The sequence below is a fragment of the Thunnus albacares genome, chromosome 19 (assembly GCF_914725855.1).
Source record: "Thunnus albacares chromosome 19, fThuAlb1.1, whole genome shotgun sequence".
NCBI classification, from domain to species: domain Eukaryota; kingdom Metazoa; phylum Chordata; class Actinopteri; order Scombriformes; family Scombridae; genus Thunnus; species Thunnus albacares.
The window spans coordinates 12,628,766-12,648,350 of NC_058124.1; the positions used below are offsets into that span (position 1 = coordinate 12,628,766).

Here is a 19,585-nt window from a genome sequence, read left to right on the forward strand (position 1 = left end):
TGTATAGTATACTGTGTCACTGAGACTAATGCACTCATGACAGATCTCAGGTCTGTCCTTGCTTTGGTCATTTGTGGCTTCTGTCATGTCAGGAATTTAACCATGGCAGTATGGTTGTGACCAACACACACATTTTTTATAGTGTAAAGGTGCGTGAAAAATCAACTCTTTTAGATTATTTGAAATGTCAGCAACATAGCACCTTCAAAGTGTAACTGTAAATAGATCTGTAAATACTGCGTGGAATTGATGACCCCTGTATGCATGACCTTTCGATCTGGCTACTGTGCCTGTGTATGTATGTGTGTGCGTGTGTCTAGAAGTATGAATATGTGTGTGAGTCCCTATTTGTGTGTGTTTGTGGATGTTTTGATGGTGAGAGAAAAACAGCTTAGCAATATGATTTATCTTTGTATGGTAAGATGGATGGTAAGTTAAAAGCATTTCCGTTCATCATATTCAAGCAGTTTGAATCTGATTCATCTTTCACACACATACACACACACACACACACCTAAGAATAAAATGTGCTGAACCTCAAACACTAATTGCCTTTTATAGACACACCTATTATCCAGTTCAACCACTGCAACCTAAGCACATCTGAAGCACGACTCCTGTAAATCAATTCATGTTCACAAAAAAGAGACACTCTTACAGAACTTTGAAAGGCAAACTTTTAATACCCTCACTTGAATGAAATATAGTTGGAAAAGTTTGAGTGTGTAACTTAAGCTGATACTGGTCTGGTGAAAGCAGTTATGATTAATTGAGCAATTAATATAGTTAAAGCATGTTCATGAGAGTGTCGACATCTGTATGCCATTGGGGTTATACCATGTTTTTGGCGTGGTAATTCTCTTTGGTGCTTTTCCACTGCACAGTTGCATCTTTAAAATAATAAAGAATTAAGCCTTCCCTCTATCAAAACACACACACACACACACACACACCATCACCACCCACAGTCACAACTGTTCTCCACCCATCCCACCTTTCATTTGTCATTTCCATACTAATCAAGCTTTGCTCTCTCTCTCTTTTCCACTTTGTAGCATATTTTTAACAATAGGTCACTAATTTTCTCCAGAGGCAAAAATAGCTGTAATTAATTTCTACATTAAGATTAGAATTTGCTAGCCTGTACAGCGTACAATGCAACAGCCAGCTTGCACTGGAATAGATAAAAATCTGTCACTTTACTGTTTAATTCACACTTCTTATATTTGGTTCAAATTGTTTCATGAATAACTGTTACTGGCAGCATCAGAGTATTATCTTTGTAGGATGCTATAAAAACCAACTTGTGGTTGTTGTTTTTTTAATTATCTTAAGTCTATCTTTTCTCAATTAATTGTACTCAAGACAGAGCATGTAAGAAAAGGTCCAGACACGTCTGTGGTGCGGACATCTTTGACAAACCGCATTTGAAAACATGCATAACATTCAGAGCAGATGTCTGAAACATAGTGAATGTTTTAGGCACGTCGGCTCTGAGGCTACCTCACAGCTGAGCTGAGGTAATAAGACACCGTGCTCTATTTTCAATGTCCTATCTGTGTTAATTTAATGAGCGATATGAATCAGTGCAGGGTTAATTACATACTTTGTAGAGATTAAGCAGAACTTGTGATTCATGATAGCGATCAACACAAGGATATTATAATTCTGACCGAGACCAAGAGGTACACCAGTAGATTTCCTAAAAGTGTGCTAAAGCCTTGAGGAGTTCAAGCACCTCCTAACTTCATGGATGACTGTGATCTTCTCATTAAGCCTCTATCGACTTCCAGACATCTTCACTACTCATTAATCACAGTGCGGCTGGTATAATTGTACATCCATCTAAAGCCTGATTACCACTGAGAATGTACTGTAACATGGTTGAAAAGAGTGGAAATGACTTAGAATGACACAAATGAGAGAACTCTTTCACTAAAAGATCAAAGGAGACCAAATGTCATTTTTAGATAGCAGGACTGACAATTTCAGGAATACTATATGCTGTAAGATAGCATGATAACTATGACAGTACAGTTTAGCTTGATTTAATGGTACTGGGCAGTAATACTGTCAAATCTAAATAGTGTTTCTGGCTTCTTAAATACAGGTACCATTAAAGATACCAAGGTGCCAAAAAATCTGCATTTACAGTAAGATTGTGATCCCTATATACTGTTTCTACAATATCAGGAAATGTATTATACCCAAATTGTAGACTTGCCTTTATTAACCCCCTCATCTGCTTTAATACCATCATCCTGAGAGTCCTTTCAGTGGATCCCAAATCTACACATCTTCACCCAACCAGTGGGAAAATCCTCAGTTTGGCCTACTAAATCACCACTTTCTGCACAGACCCACAGGGGTTTGTGTTCTCACATCAACAAGGAGGGCTTTTAAAACAACACATGGATTACAGCCATCAATTAAGCAGGAAGAAAGGCCTTTATCTTGCTACCACTGCTAAATCCAAAATCACCCACCAGTCTTAGAGGGCTTCAAGGGGTCTTTCCAGCGTTGCCTTAATCTCCGTTTAGCTAAGGCTGTTTGCTACACCCACACTGGGAGATGCTCCTATGGATCTCTAATAAGAACTAGTGATTTTCTCAAAGCAAATTGATTGCAGCAGTCCTCAAGACCTTGTAGTCATAAGAGGCTCCACAACTTCATCCCTTTCCACTCACGTGTTTTAGGTTCGCCTGGGTTATGCTCCTTTCAGAGAAGTTGTTTTTGCTCCTGTTACAGCACTATACTGAACTGAGAATCCCCGTACAACTACAGCATTTATTGACCAATATACACACATGCTGAACTTAAAGCTTTGTAGAAGCTTATCCATTTGGGTTTCTTTTGGAGGGAAAACAACATAATTGGTCGATTTCACAGAGTCATGAGCAAATGCAAGCAATGACCCTTTTGCTATTAGTCAAGTCAAGTCAAATGTATTTATAAAGCACATTTAAAAACAACCAACATTGGCCATAGTGCTGTTCAGACCAGAACGGGTAGCTAAAATCACAAATACAAGAAACACTGACACAAACAACAAGGCACACAGCTTGTAGGCACAAATAAATAACACATGGGGATAGGCACAAACCAAAAATCAGCCACATCAGGAGGATTCAGACCCAAGTGAATAAAAGTAAGTTTTGAACCTGGACTTAAATGACTCAATGGAGGGGGGATGTCTGATAGGGGAGGGAATGCTGTTCCATGGTCTAACACAGGGGCGCAGTCACCCCTGAGCTTAATTTTAGATCGCAGGACAGCCAGGAGCCCCACATCAGCCGACCTGAGAGACCTAGAGGTAGAATAAGGGGTTAGAAGGTCTGCGCCAGTCCATTTAGGGATTTATAAACAAACAGAAGAACCTTAAAGTCAACTCTGAGCCTTACAGGCAGCCAGTGGAGAGAGGCCAGGATATTTATAATATGGTCCCTCTTCCATGTACCTGTCAGGAGCTGGGCTGCAGTGTTCTGGACTAGTTGCAGGCGGGAGGATGTAAAGGTGTGGATGATTTTTCTCTTGAGAACTTTGAAAGAGAGAAACGGCTTGATTTTGGCAATAGTACGAAGCTGGAAAAAACTGGATTTCACTATTGTATTAACTTGCTTGTCAAACTTAAAGGTGGAATCAAATATCACACCAAGGTTTTTGACATGAGGTTTGACAAAGGTGGACAGGTTGCCAAGACTGTTGGTAATTACTTTGACAGAGCCAGGGGGGCCAAATAGAACAACTTCAGACTTCATTAGTAGTTTATGAGGTCAGTGAAAGGTTGGTGATAAAGCTTAAAAAACATAAAACCAACAACGAGCCAATATATAAAATAAATCCTCAGATTAAATTCACTAAATTGTTCTATAAGGAGTTTTTATAAGTCACTATGAGTAATTACATTTTCATTGGTTATTGTCATGCAGTAACCCTTCAGGTTCAGTGAATAAGAGGCCATCAGATGTGTTTGAGCAAAGGCCGTGACATATAAGCATCTACTGTTATATTTGACAAACTGACTCAAGATGAATACATGTGAATACATGTGTACATCACACCAGTTCATGTCTAATTTGGTCAGTCATGTAGTGACGGGATATTTTTGGCTACATAGAATCCAATCCAATCCCTTTGCTGTGAATCAAAATGTTCAATCAATAACATTAGGCAAATATAACAGTTCTATCTGTTTTTATCTCAGAAAGAAATCTAGGACAGTGACAGAAATATCTCATTTCTGTATGGCCACTGAATCCAGGTCAGTCTCTGTTTAGTTTACTGAGATAAAATGAATGATTTTTTTCTCTGACATCTCCAAGAAGCCCAAGTCTAGAGGTCAATCCAAGTCAGCTAGCACCATTTTGTGAGGACTGTGTCTTAAGACAGTGGAGATGAAAGGAAGCTCCAATGTATTATTTAAAGAATAGGCTACAGTTGTCTTTATCTAACTCTGAACAGCCTTTTTTCAGAGGAAAAGCCAAAAATAGTTCTATGATATCACACATCTGAGAGTAGTGGCTTACGTAAGAGGTTTTCAAAGAGGGCCGGCCCAAATAGGATAGTCTTTGGTGGAGAGCCCTAGACCAGTGTCAGATTTGCACATGCAACGTACACGTACACACAGATCACGCACAGTTTAAGGCACATGCGTTTGCACACTCTAACTGCAGATCTCTCTGATACACACAAAATACAGCAGCCTTCCTTCACCAGTAGTAATTAAAACTGTGGCAATAGGCTCAGGGCAGCTTCTCCCTCTCATCTCACTACAAGGTCACTGAAACTCTTGGTAATACAACTGAGGATGTGTCTGGTCCCACTGAGACATGACGTTTTTGTGAAGACTTCAGGTGAATCACTGATGCCATCTCAGTGGTGATCTGTTCAGACATTCTGTACACACAGTCGCTTATCACATTCTATTTGAAGTGAGTACAAAAGCTTTGCTGCTTCTGCAATTGGGCTTATTGAAGTCACAATCAAACTAGTTTTATGTTTATGCATTGACAAAGAGTGAGAGAGAGGACCAGAATAGAAAATAAGAAGTGCAAAGAGATGGATTGAGTGAGAGCAAGGTGAGATGTTTATTGCTGATTCACTTGTGTTTCAAATTCCATGACTAATCCATGTCAGTGGATGACATTTAAACTTTTGAAGCCAATCATAAACTGATTCCTTGAGGAGCTGCAAAACTTGCAAAACTTGTCACGACCGCTGTCCAGGGTGCTGATTCAGGAGCTGCCCTGTATGTCCCAACAGACCACAGAAGCTTGTTATAGCTAAAGACCTAGATACAAGTCACCTTTGAGAAAAAACACGAACAAACACATACTCACTACTTTGTGCACTTACACAGAAATTCCAGATTGTCTTGTTAAAGCCCTTATCACCAACATCCACTGCAAAATGTCTCTGTTTATGTCTTCTGCAATATACCTGCCTGATTTGGCGTGGGATTGGGATTCAATGGTGCATAAATTAAAGGCAGCAAGCCTTACAACCTTTCCTAGCGCAAGCAGTTAGAAGGAGAAATAAGGAAGATGCAGGAGTGTGTCTAATCACATTGATGGATCTAATAGCATTGATTGGTCCTAGCGGGACTACTTTGCAATAGGATCGGCTGGTGCTAATTGTGTGGTTGGCCTTTGAATAATGAAGTGGCTATCATGGAGAAGCTAGATAAAAAATGAATGGTAGGTAAATATCAGCTCACTCACAGTGCTTTGCTCATGCCTTTCATGTTTATTATAGATAAGGTGTGACATCACTGACTAATTTGAAACCGTGGATTTGTCATCTGATGGTGTCACCAATTTATTCTAAATACAAAAATACAGACTCACACACATACTGTGTATATGTCTCATACTGAGAGGAGTGAGAGACAAATAGAATTTATTCTATAATAATTCTTCCACTTAGTTCCAGTTATGGAAATTTAATGTTACTCCACCAATGTTTATCCAATAGCAAGTACTTAGAAACAAGATCTCACTCTTTGCTCAAGTATCTAGGGACAAATGTCATTAAGACCATAAGTTTGATGGAATAGTATGATCAATATTTCAACAACATGCTGGCAACCAACGAAATATGTAAAGATAAACACTGCATTTGAAAACCCACCTTCCTCTCACAAATTCTATTACAATTCAATGTCATTCTATGTGAATCTGTTTTTTAAACAATTCACTTGAACTATTCAATCCTGTTTTCTGGTGTGTGGTGCAATGGAATTGTGCTACAGCAAAGGCTTATGGGTTATCAATAAGACATGATTAGCAGGTCACACAAAGGTCGCACATAAAGTGATGAATGACTTCCCCTAATACTTGTGATGTTGAGACCAATGGCAAATATTAGTTTGTCAGGGAAGAAGTCTGCAGCAAGCAAATCCTCTGTGTCATATAAAGAGACAACACTGGCACCAGGCAAAAAGATTTTATGACATTTTCTGCCACCAAAACAAGTGCATGTTACAAAAATAAAATGTTAGTAGGCTAAATAATCCAAGTCTCTGTTCGTCTCATTTTTTTCCTAAAGTGAAACAATTAGCAAACCAGACGAGACAATGTTGTCCTATCATAATAAATTCAGTTAAATAAGATCATCACTGAGTGATCTGCTTATGATTAAGGTTCAAGACTGCATGTTCTGAAAAATTTAGAGCTGCAACAATCAGTGGATTACTCGATTAGATGATCGACAGAAAATTAATCAGCAACTATTTCGATAACCAAATAATCATTTTATTCATTAATAGTAAACTGAATATATTTTAGTTTCGGACTGTTGTAAGAGATATGAAGATATCCCCTTTGACTTTAGGAAATGTTAACAAGTATTTATCACTATTTTCTGACATTTTATTGACAAAATGATTAATTGAGAAAATAATCATTAGATTAATCAATAATTAAAATAATTTGTTGCAGCCCTAGAAAAATGACTGATCCCCCAAATGGAGGAATGAGTGTGTTTTAAAATAAATTTTCCTAAATCCAAAACACAATGAAGGCCCATATTTTTGAGAGGTAATCTGAAGCTGTTGTGAATTTTATGCATTCATGTCAGACCTTGATTGGATGCATCCCAAAATAACAGACTTCTGAGAGGGGCTTTGAGGCAGCTCAAGCAAGTTATAAAACTGAAAAAAAAAAAGGTTTCCTAATCGCAAGGGATAGTATCAAACAACTTCAAACACTCAACCCACCCATGCCTATTATCTCTACCTTCGCCCACAACACAACAGAGTCAAAGCCCATCCATCCTGCCGGAGCCCCGGGACCCCGTGTGGAGTAATAGCTAGGTAATAGTAGTGCTGTTGATCAGGAAGCACGGAGGTGGTCCTGGGGTTTATTCAATATTCAAGAGAGGCATTTGGTGCATCGTGGGAGAGCCCAGCTGGAGAGACGGCAGTGAGGGGGAAGCTTTGGACCCCACACCGACCACATCCAGAACTCATTAGCACCCAGGATGGAGGAGGAAGAAAGAGATGAATATTGTAGGTAGACGGTGGAGGAATTGAGTGAGAGGCCCAGTGGTGATAAAAGAGTCAGATATGGAGACACAGTGGAGGGAGTGGCACAAAAAACACAAGAAATATGAACAAGGGAAAGAAGAAAAGATGAGATGGGAGATATATGCACGTCATCAAGAGCTATGTGTGCATTTGAGTATTCATCTTAAACTGCATAGTGAAGTTGGTGTGTGTGTGGGGGGGGGGTGCACAAGTGTGTGCAGACAGTGCATCCATTTATGCATATCTACCATACTGGATTATCATATGGCTCAGTCAAGCGTGTGTTGGTGGAAAACAGCAAATCATAGTCTCCAATTATGGAAAGGGAAGCGAGGGAGCACAATAAAGTCATCTCATTTCAAAGTTGGGGGTTAAATGGAGAGGAGGGAAGCTACTCAACTCCACTGCAATTTGGCTGTGCAATATGAGAGTGATGGAGAACATAATGCTACATGTATTGTCTACTAGGGGAGAGATCAGATGTTCTAATAGCACACACACACACAGAGAACACAGTGGCTTCAGGTTCACACTCATCACAGTAAGACTGCAGACATTACAGCCTCCTACATGTGCTTAGGCAGGAGTGTGTATGTTCACACTCTAGTATTCACAGTAAGTACAATAGGACTACACAAACACATACCTACAAATTCGGGCTTTCCCTTTTTCACGCTTTAAACACACACATGTAGTTGATCCCATAAATACTCATTGTCATACAGGCCTGGGAGACATGGTGAAAATCAATATTCATATATCACAATATTAATTAAAACATTTTTGTAATTATTATTATATAGCACAATATGGAAAATGTGTACAGAATCATGTAAAAAATACACAAAATTATGTTCTAATGCTCTGCATTACATTAGAAAAAATCTTCACATGTAAAAAACAATGTAAATTACTCATTTTGTTAGTTTTTAATGAAAATGTAGTGTGTAATAATGTGTGCACAATGTGTAATCATGATACTATTCCATTCAAAAATCAATACACAGTCAAATTAGATTATCACTCCACCCTACTGGCGTACATAAAAAACAAAGAAATAAGTAGACTGAATGTAGGAGGAGGCTCCACCTTATACAGGAAACTTATTCTCCGCACACACACAAAACACACACACACACTTGAAGGTGGGCATCACAATCGATTTTACAAGGTATTGGTTTTTCATTTTTCCAAATGGCTGAGAGCTATTTGAGATGAGACACATTAGCTATGAGTGTGTGTGTGCATGCATGCATTCTTGTGTGCATGCTTGTGTGTTTGTGTGCTGGGGGTCAAAGCAGAGGCTGGAGGATAGGAGGCAGAGGCTGATGGACACAATACAAGTACATGTAGATATGAGAAGAATCCAGAGGAGTAATTGAGGCACTTTAACCCCCATTACAGTGATCATTCTTGACATGCTTTCTTCTGTGGGAACTTAACATAGAAATATGGAACATGATGAGAAATAAAACCTTGTGTGGAATTGATACTACGAATAATGATGGGAATAAGGAAAAATCTCCCCCTGTTACCTGTTACTGTTTACTGTACATAGAAATTTAGAGATAAAATAGGCAAATAAAACAAAATAAATTCAAAAGGAATGGAGGCCTTTTTGTAATATTTTATACTAGCATAATTAATTCCATAATAAAATAGTATTTTTAATATACAAACCATTTAAGTATGTACAACTATTAGCAAGTAATGCAGTGAGAGCTACATGTAGCTACTATACTCTTTTCTAATTTCTACAAAAGCAATTCTGTAACTTTCACTTTGTGGGCAACAGTGTCTCACTGACAACGTGTGATTGGTTCAATATTTCATCATTAGCCTATCAAAACAAAATTGCACTTTAATCAGTATAAAAGTACAGAGGATGCACTTTCTATTGTATATTTCCTGCATGAGTTGTTTATTGACGTTACTAGCAAAATCTCAGAACAAAAAGTCCAATGAAAGGGGAAGAATTCATCATCTGTGCAATGCTAGACTCACACACACACACACACGCACACTCTCTCTCTCTACATACTCTACACACTCGTATTGTGTGAAACTGCACATCATCACATACTATGCCCACTAACTGGCCTTCAGACAGGTGAGTGATGTGGTGGTCGCCTCCTCCCTAATAGCTTAAGGCCTGCTGCAGCCCCTGATCTAACGTGTCAATCATGTCATAGCCAATGCCAACATGTACACACCCAGTCAACCACCCACACAGACTGACTGACTGATGTTCTGTTTATGCTTGGTAGCCTTGCACAACAACCCAACACATCACTCTTGTCTCAGGCCAGTCATTTAGACCTTCTACTTGTCCGTTTTCTCAGTCTCTGCCATTCTCATATCTGTATTTGGCTTCACTGACCGGGACATTTTCAAGTATGAGGCAATTGTGGACTGAAGGGGCTGATGACAGGTCTAGTGTGATTAAAAGGATGTATTACTTGTATAAACATACTAAAGATTGCTCCTCCACTAGCAAACATCTGCACACACTCTTCCTTTCACCTGCATCCTGACGTGTATTTAAGTTTCATTCACAAGATTTGATGTTTGGACTTGTCTGAGAACTTGATTGTGGATGCACACCGCCACTAAAACCACTGTGCAAGCATTCAACCTTTCCTGTGTTCAACATTTGGATTGCCCCGCGTGAGCATTCAATCATACGTGCACTGCCGCTGAATTGCTCCTTTTTCCGAGGCAGAGGCTTTCATTTACTCGCCGCGGGTATTTCAATCCACTGTGCACACGGACAACTCACCCACCCACTCACCCACACACACACACACACACAAACACAATGCTTTCTCTTCTAAGGTTTCCCTTGTACAGTTTGGTCTGACTTTTCCAGAATCGCACCTCATAGACAAGTGTTATAGTAGGTAGAACAAGATGTACAAACAGAAAGTGAGGAAAGAGCTAAAGCAGACAGCAAAAAAAAAAAAAAAAAAAAGTGAGGGCAGAGTAACTTGCTCTGCCAGAATCAGTAATCATCAAAATAATCATAAATCAAAGATATACAGTTGAATCTTTAAGGCTCAGGCTTAAGGGTTGCAGCTCCAGTTAATCAGCGATAGGCTGATGGTTACTCATCTCACTTGCTAATGCTGTGTAAAGGACTTTGAGCTCAGATTAAGATGCTAAGGCTCTTCCCTCAAGCTGACCACCTGTAGCCTGATACAGGATGAATAGTGGAGTAAGCCTCTTGACTCTATTCTAAGGTCATGGGTGACCTCAGTGCTTGGCCTGCCTGACATGATCAAATGTGTAAAAAAAGTCGTGTGTGGAAATCATGAATACTCCAAATGGATCTAGAATAGAGGAATATATGTGTGTATGAATAATAATTATGCATGTATACAGCTCATATGTATCTATTGAATGTTACAGTCCAATGTCAGAGGTAAAAATGAAATTATAAAAGTACATGTATGCGTGTAACATTTCCTGATTTTATTGGCTATTAAGTCATTAACTGAAGCTGCAAATCAAATGAGACACATGAACATGTACGCAGGAGGCCCTACTCTGTCCCATCTTACATCACCAAATAATTCATGAGAGCCTATTTACTGTTCACTGTAGCATGTGCTTGGTATGTTTGATGTGACAGTTCCTTGGAACATTAATCGATTGAAGGTGTCGCTTGTCACCTATGTATCTCCGGGAGTGAGAGGCAGGAGAGATCGGACACCTCCTCTCTCATCACTTCTGCCACGAGGCCGGCTTTATAGGACTCTGCCATTCTTCAAACGACCATCTGTTGACAGGCTGTCCTTGAAGGATGGAGATGAGTGACAGAGGAGCATCGCTATCGCAAACGGGGATCGGGGGGGGGGGGGGAGCATTTGCTTATCGATCCAGGCGCGGCAGAGAGTGCGGCGAATATTGACAAGATAGGATGTGAAATAAGAGGAGAGGATGTGACGCTCACTTAAGCTTGAGAAGTCAGTTACCGGTGTGTTTTTATGAGTGAGCATGTTTAAGATGGATGTGCAACGTAATTCCCTGAATCTACTGTGGCCGATGACCAACAGCAACACAGGAGAAATATGACAGTTGTTTTACCCATATTGTTAGTATCACTGCCTGCGAGCGAGACACAGTGAAATCAGTGAATGCTCGAGGGGGAGGGAGTCGGGAGAGTGGGGTGGGGGGCTATGAGTGATGGTATTCTGCCACCTAGCTCCATAACTATTCTATTTATAAATAGAGATTTGATACCGTAACCTGAAATCTCACCGTGCTCCCTGCTGCTGCCACTTGGCTGCCTATGAATGATTAATGAGCAGATGCTGAACTGTAGAGACCATTATTGTTCTTTTTCTCCCGTTCATTCCCTCCCTCTTCTCTCCATCCACTGCTCTATACACTGATTCCTTCAGGGAGGCAGGGGATTACATCGCATGAGCTGGTTATTTCTCTGCTTACTTGGCTGAGTTGTAGTGAACACACACTGCAAAAAAAAATGTTGATGTCCTTAAGATTTAAAATTAAACCGATACGCCTGCCAAAATATTTTGAGTAATAAACACCCCCTGAGGGCTTAAAAGGTGATTGTAAAAAAGTTTGTAGTCCTTTCTTCATGAAGAATTGCAGTTTCTTGCTAAAAGTAATCAGACAGAACATGAACACACTATTTTCTGCCAAAGTTAAAATGGTTGTGGTTATTTCCATTTTTTTCTCTGTCCTCTTCTCATTAGTTAGAAGCTATCTGTGGAAAAAAAAAAAAAGGTGATGTCATGTACTTCTGTGCACCAATCAGGTTTTGAATCTGATGACAGCTGGTGGGTTGTCTGACATTTTGAGCATTAAAATAAATAAATAATTACATTTTGTCATTAATATTTAATGTGGCACACACAATACTTTAAGAGGAACTTGACATTGAAGTTTAGCTGTAGACATAATCACATAGATTCTTGTTGGCATAGCAAACATTTTGCTTGTAGCTACGTGTTTTACTTTTTTAAGGCAAGAGCTTATTTTACAATGAAGTCCCTTATTATAATCGGCTTTTTTTCCCCTTCTGAACCACTTAGCCACGCCTGGTTCATTGCGAGTGTGTGTGGTTGTGTACATGCACACATACTGTGCAGTATGTCTCCGCTTTAACAATTTTTTACTGTAGCCTGAGAAAATCAAACGGGGGAATAGCAAGAAATTACTTACTGTAAAAAAATCTGTAACCTATCTTTTAATGACATCCGTGTTTTCTGACACTGAGCAACGTATTAACACATTTGACAGAACAACCAATAAAACCATGCGGTGTAATATTCATTCTATAATAGGTTATGTATGTATGGGCAGTGCAGGGGAAGCCCACACACAGGCAATTCATGTTGTGAGTGGGCAAACATTTCACTGGAGACAGCCAGCTTTTGCAAATTACTATCTTTTAAGTTGGCAGACATCTAGCTCTTTCTCTCTCTCTCTCCCTCTCTGTCCTAATTGCTGGAGAAAGCATTTACAGTCCATACTTATGGGACTCTATCGGTCCCATTTGGTCCAATAATATTCAGACGTGACTCTTCCCCTTGCTTTTCAATTAAATTGTTAATGAAGGCAACGATAAATAAAGCATGGGTACACAGAACAGACACAGCATAGGAGAGAGAGGAAGAAGAGAAAAACACAGCCTTGGTGCCAAAGCAAGAGGATGATGCTGGGAACACCCAGATGGTTTCATGAGCAACGTTGCCTCCCTCTCTCATTTTGTTTCTCCTGCAGATTTTCTCTTTTTCCACCACTCTCCAAGGACGGCGGTATCTTGTTTTCATGTAATGCAGAATAAGAATATGAGATGGAAAAGAGAGAGGATGTGAGCTGATTGCTCATAAACAGTGAAGGCTCGGCAGAATAAATGTTTTAAATAAAACAAACAGGTGCTTTCTGTTCTGTTGAACAATGGCTGATGCCTTTCTATCACTCTCTTGTAATTCTTCTTTCTCCTAACCTCTCTCTACTGCTGTGTGTGTGTGTGTGGTTACTCTGTTTCTATGCACACACTAACTTGAGGTCAGGCTTTTATCTCCTATATGTCTGTTAGAGCCCAACCAAGCTGATACTGACAATAGTAATGTATGTTGGCAGGTAAGTTTTGTAGTAAATCTCAAAGATATATTTGAAATCATTTAGAAAAAGTGTCATCATTGCATAGTTTATCCACCACAGAGTGCAGACAAGCTTATTTTTCAACTGCAGAATGTCCCACTCAGTACATATCTTTGTCACATTTCTTTAAACCTGCACTTATTGATTTTGGCCACTTGTAGGCATTGCAATGATCTGTAAACACGACAGTTGTTATAGCAAATACATTAGCAAAAAGTTGCCTACTTACACATCCAGCAAATGTGCTATAAGTCCAATATTCACTCTTTTTTTAGCTCTGTTTTGCTCTCTACCAGTTCCTAAGGGAAACATAGCTCTTCAAAAAAATGGAGGTACTATAAAGTCCATCTTACATTATGGTATTACCAGCTGGTTATAACGGTTAAGTTTAAGGCTCAAATATTTCATCTGGTTAAGACAGAAGGAAAGATTATGGGAAAATCCACACCCCTCATTCCCCAAGATATTTTTGAGCAGTGGAGTATTCAGCAGGCCAACAGAATTTTATCTGACCCCTCTCATGTGTTGAACTCTGAGTATGTGTGCTAATGAATTCTGGATGGAGGTACAGGGTCACCTTGTGTAAGAACAAAGGTTAGAAACATTCATTTGTCCTTTTATCACTGACAACTCGTGGAGGACAGACAGAAGGGCAGAGAGGCACTCAGATAACTGCTGCTCTCCACTGATTTTGTGCTTGTTTGTCTCTTTGTAACTTATTTACTAAGGTGTGTATGCTTGAGGTGTTTTTCCCTTAGAGCTGCAGTTTTTTTAATAGAGTGAATGGTGTTTGTACTAATTTGCTGGTATTTGTTTTTATCTTAGGCCAGTGTCTGCATATGTATTCTTATTTATTGTGTTTTTTTCTTTTTTTTTTATTGTGATGTTGTTGTTGCAGCAATTCCCTTTATCTAAGACAAATTTCTCCTGAGGGAGACAATAAAAGTGACCTTGACCTTGACTTCCAGCTGCTAAATGCTCCACTACTTTCACCAGCTACTTACTAGCTCGGTCTGTCTGCTGTTTGGTGGTGAACAGGTAGTGCACAATGGGCTTATCTGAGCCTTTTCTCTGAAAACAGGCTGATAAGATCAGTAAAAGACAACCAAAACAGTAAAGTTCTGGGCGATAAAACCAAAACATTGAGCTAAAAAATGCTAAAAAGAGCTTTTCACATTAAACATTGTCCTTTTCTCCATTATTGATATGAAAATAATAATTAGTGCAATTTTAATAACCAATTTTATGAGATTATTATCACAATGGTTGGTTTATTTATATAAGTTATGTGTTTGTTTTTTTAATATCATCTGCCAATATGTCATTATCAGATTTTTTAAACTCTTAAATATTGATATCAGCCTCAAAAATCAATTATTGTTCATGCTCCAGTGTCCGTGCACCTGTGTGTGCTGTATATCTGCTTGTATGTGTGTCTGTCAGCACCAGAATTTCTTGGTTGCTCAAGCAAAGGATTCCATTACAGGGTTTAGGCAATATGGAATCTAATACAGCACTGCAGCACTGCTGAAGTTCCAGTGACTTGTCCCAAGTCTGAAAAGAAGCTTGTGGTAGGAGGGCCACTGTAATTGGTTATGCATCCTTGAAAAAGCTCCTCTAAAGTCAATATTACTCAGACCACCAAGCCCATTTCCCTTTTTCCATCTCTCTCTCTCTCTCTCTCTCTCTCTCTTCTTTATTCTCCATTCACAAAAAGACAATAACGTAATCCTGCAGATTTATCGTGACTGCTCTCACCCTGTCCTCCCTCCTCCTCTCATCCTTCCCTCTCTCTTCATCTCTCTCCATTAGACGGCTAATTTGATTTGCAGGCTATCTCTTCCCTACTTACAGCAAGGGAAGAGATGGCCTGGAGATATTAGTCAAGAGATGAAGAGGCACATCATGCTTTTACATACCAGTGTTTCCCTATGACAAGACATTGTATAATTTACACATGTGATTATAGCTTCAACAGCTAATAATTCTCGAAAATGTCCTTGCTATTCAAAAGTGACGCTCTGAGGGGTGGCACTTAAGCTTTTTTTTTTTTTTTTTGGTACTTTTGTACTTAGTGCAGAGCCGAATAAAGTGACCACTGTGCATATGAACAGGTACACAGTCAACTTCCTGAGAACAAAGCCTGTAACCATAGTGACAGTTTGTACACAAGAGGGTCAAGAGAGGGTGACTGTGTTATCCTTTGACAGTATTTTTTACAGCAATTTTCCATTCGGACAACCAAAGGGGTATATTTATCCATCAAACTGTGATAAACTGACACTAACAGACTTAAAATGCTTTCTGACAAATCTTTGCCTTCTAAGTCAGGAGGTTAGGGTAGAGCAGCGTCTGGGTCACCTAAAACTGGTGGGATCAACTCCAATGGCAAGAACACAACTGGGTTGAAATTGTTTGGATGACACATACTGATCTTAGCTCCATTTCTGGTAATTGCTACAGTACGTGGAGACATGCAACACACACATCAGACAAGGACAGAGATTGTCTTCATACAGTTCATAAGTAGTTCACAGTGTAACAGTATTCTATAGGAAAGACTGTGTTTAGCAGTAGTTACTATGACTAACAGTGTTGGGTACATATTACTACTAACACATTACATGTTACAGTAATGTGACCACTTCTTAAACCACAATGTTAAAATGCAAAAGATGCTATGTGTGAATGTGGTAGCCTTGCAGCTGTTGAAAGGCACCTTTGACGGAGCTGATGTGAGTAACAGAGAGTAATGTGACAGGGAATGTAACTAATTACCTCTGCTGTTAAGTATGTAATTTCTTTTTCAATTATGTGTGATGTATGTATATATGTAATATGTAATTGAGTCATTTATTACATTTATCAAGTAACTTGCCTGACAGTGATGACTATCAATTGAATTTTACATAATAAGATATTATGTAAGATATTTTTGCTCTAAAATGGACAGTGAAATACTAGCTGTCCCTCCAACCTGCAGTCCATCAAAACATGATCCAAATATTATTACATTGCAGTTTTCCTATCTCAGCCTGATAGACATGCTAGAAGAATCGTTTGGTGTATAGGAAAAAAAAAATGTGTGAAAAATGAATGAAATGTGTGGGAGTAAATATGTAAACTTTCAACGATATGGGAGCAGATTTAAAAAGATAACGCTAATGTGTTGTATGCGTTTTAACACACTTACACTTAATATACTTCCTTCATCATATTCCATTCATGAGGAATGGAAATGGAAATGAGAAAATGGGTTGTGGGGGGGTGGGAGAGGGAGGAGGGGGTAATTAGGTTTTGTATTAGGGTGGCTGGAGAGCAATGTTATCACTTGAGTGAGATGAGTCTCACAGTGAGCGCCGCGGGGAATGCATTATCAGCTCACTTAGAAAACACTCCATTCAGATTTACTGAGAAATAACCCTATTTTTAGACAACACACTTGTTTTTTACATAGTTAAGTTGAACATCTATGGTGTCAAATGTTGAACATAGAACAAATATGTTAACATGTGCACGCAGTCACAAGTAGATTCAAGAAAGTTTCACACATCATATTCAGCTCATACTCCCTTACAGACACATATAACCTACATGCTGAATGTTATCAGTGTAATGAAATAATAATCTTTAGTTTCAGGGAAAAAAAAGAGTTGTGGGTTTGAAAAATGTAGAGGGAAAAATGGAAAAACCATCAGACACAGCAGAGCACACAGGAAGTGGTAGAAATATATCTGCAGTTATATATGAGTACAGAAATAAGGTGCATGTGATAGCACACTCAGGACCTATTCTTAACACCGGAAACTATTATCGTGAGCGCTCAGTGATTCTGCAATGACTCAGTGTTGCAACATTTAAAAAGCATGCATCTACACTCCATTACTCTCTCTCTCACATACACACACATACACACACACACACAGAGTAATACACTTGTGTCTTACTGATTAGTGAAAATAGCCTCTTTAAAAATCAAACTGCTTGCAGACAGACTCAACATGCTCTCTAATCTGCTTACATCCTTGCCGTCAGCAGCACAATGTGTGAGGCTGGACAGGAGTGCCCAGAAAAACACTGTTGTTGAATAAACCACAAGGGAACAGAACTGAATAATCAAATAAGGCTCTTGACTTTGCCCTCATTTCCCGACATGTGACCTGCCGTGGGCTTGCTGGATTATTGCTAACAGAATATTCAGAACTGGAGGGAGCGGAGCCGTGCCCTAAGGGTCCGTTCAGTCGGGGACAGCATTCCCTCTCTGAGATGAAAATGAAGAGAAACGAGTATGGATACCCGTCTGGTTTTAATGCAATACCTTGAGTGGTCCTCTTTGCTTTAAAAGGAAAGACCAACATTACATGCACATACATGTACAACTACTGTGGAATATACAGTGGCTGTAACATCTTTATAATATCTTTTTTGTATTCAAATGGCTCCCCAAAATGTACCCTTCATGCAGTGAGGCCTGCCTCTCAAGACCTATACGACTACAACATCTCTTTTCTTGTAAAGCAGTGTATGCCTCTTACGCAGAAAATTATAGCACTATAAACGTTAAGAGATGCAGAAGATAGTCAAATAAAATCAGAGAAGGTAAAAAGTGCGGTGGGAAAAAAAAAGTACATGCAACAGCAATACAACATTTGCCTGCATTTCATAACTGCGCTGCATTATGTTTATTACACCCAGCTATTACATAACATGCTTTGGTGTGTCAAGTGGAACTGCAGAGGGCTTTATTTTTGGTGGGAAGGAAGCACATTTCATACACACACAGACAAACAGCAGCATAGCTTGCCACCCCAGTTGCCACTCCGGTACATTAACTTGTATTAAAACTTTTTTTTTCCCCTTATGAAATATTATATTTACTGTTTCTAAATTAACTAGTTCCAAATTTTTGAGAGTCTGAGCATACTCCCTTGCCCACAAATGGATGACTCTTGCCTCTCTTCCCCCTCCAATCCTGTGTGTCAAATGCTGTGATGCTCATTTGAACATAAAGTGGGAACACATACATGGTGCATATACTGTATCCAAACTTCGGTGTGGTATCAGGTAACCAGATACATTGATTGTACATAGCAACCACCATGACATGACAAGAATCACACCTGTCATCTACCCCTGTTGTAGATGTCTACATACTGTATATGTGCATAGATGAAGGTGAAATGAAGAGATAGTGAAACAATAGAGAGGCACACATGGACAGAGACAGAGAGCGAGCAGACAGTCTGAAGGATTCTCCTCCCATAAAACATCTCTTCTGAGGCCACTAGGCCACCGAGACTGGTCCTGGTGTACCATTGATCGCAGCCTTCTGCTTTAGCCAACACATTGTGATTGTGCTTTGCAGTAGTATTGACTTTGCGTTAAATCCCGGCCTGTCACAGAAACTCACAGTAAGCACCTCCTGCATCCCTCTCCATTTCCTCCGCCTCACTCTCCATCTCATCTTCCACATCCTCCTCATCTGCTTATGTCCAATCTTCTCATATTGACAGATACTCTGTGGCTGTAAAAAAACAAAACAAAAAAAAAACCTGCCTTTCTTTTCACACTGTAGTCTAAAAAATATCTTGGGGCAATGAACAACTCCCTGCAACTGGGGAGACTCCTCTGAGCTCCTGATGGCAGCTGCCTGGGGCATTTAACAGACAAGTAGAAAAGATTTTTCAATAGCTCCTCAGTTGATTACTGAGTCTGCACAGGTTGCCTCCACAGTGCAAAATCTCTTGTATTGTCCCTGAATTGAAGATAGGATGACTCAATGACCTTAAATGACAGGAATGGTCTTCTGGCAAAATCTTTTAGCAAAAATCTCATCCGAACCACTGTTTCTCTGCTATCCATTTGTGTGTTCAGTATAAGTACTCATATTTTTGCCCAAAATTTAACTAAATACACTGCAGCTCT

The 19,585-nt window shown here is 39.4% G+C and overlaps 1 protein-coding gene across 1 annotated transcript in view; it reads right to left on the reverse strand.

The window, feature by feature from the left end:
• Positions 1-19,585, reverse strand: part of gabbr2 (gamma-aminobutyric acid (GABA) B receptor, 2) — a 192,090-nt gene that overhangs the window by 92,427 nt on the left and 80,078 nt on the right. The window lies entirely within an intron of this gene.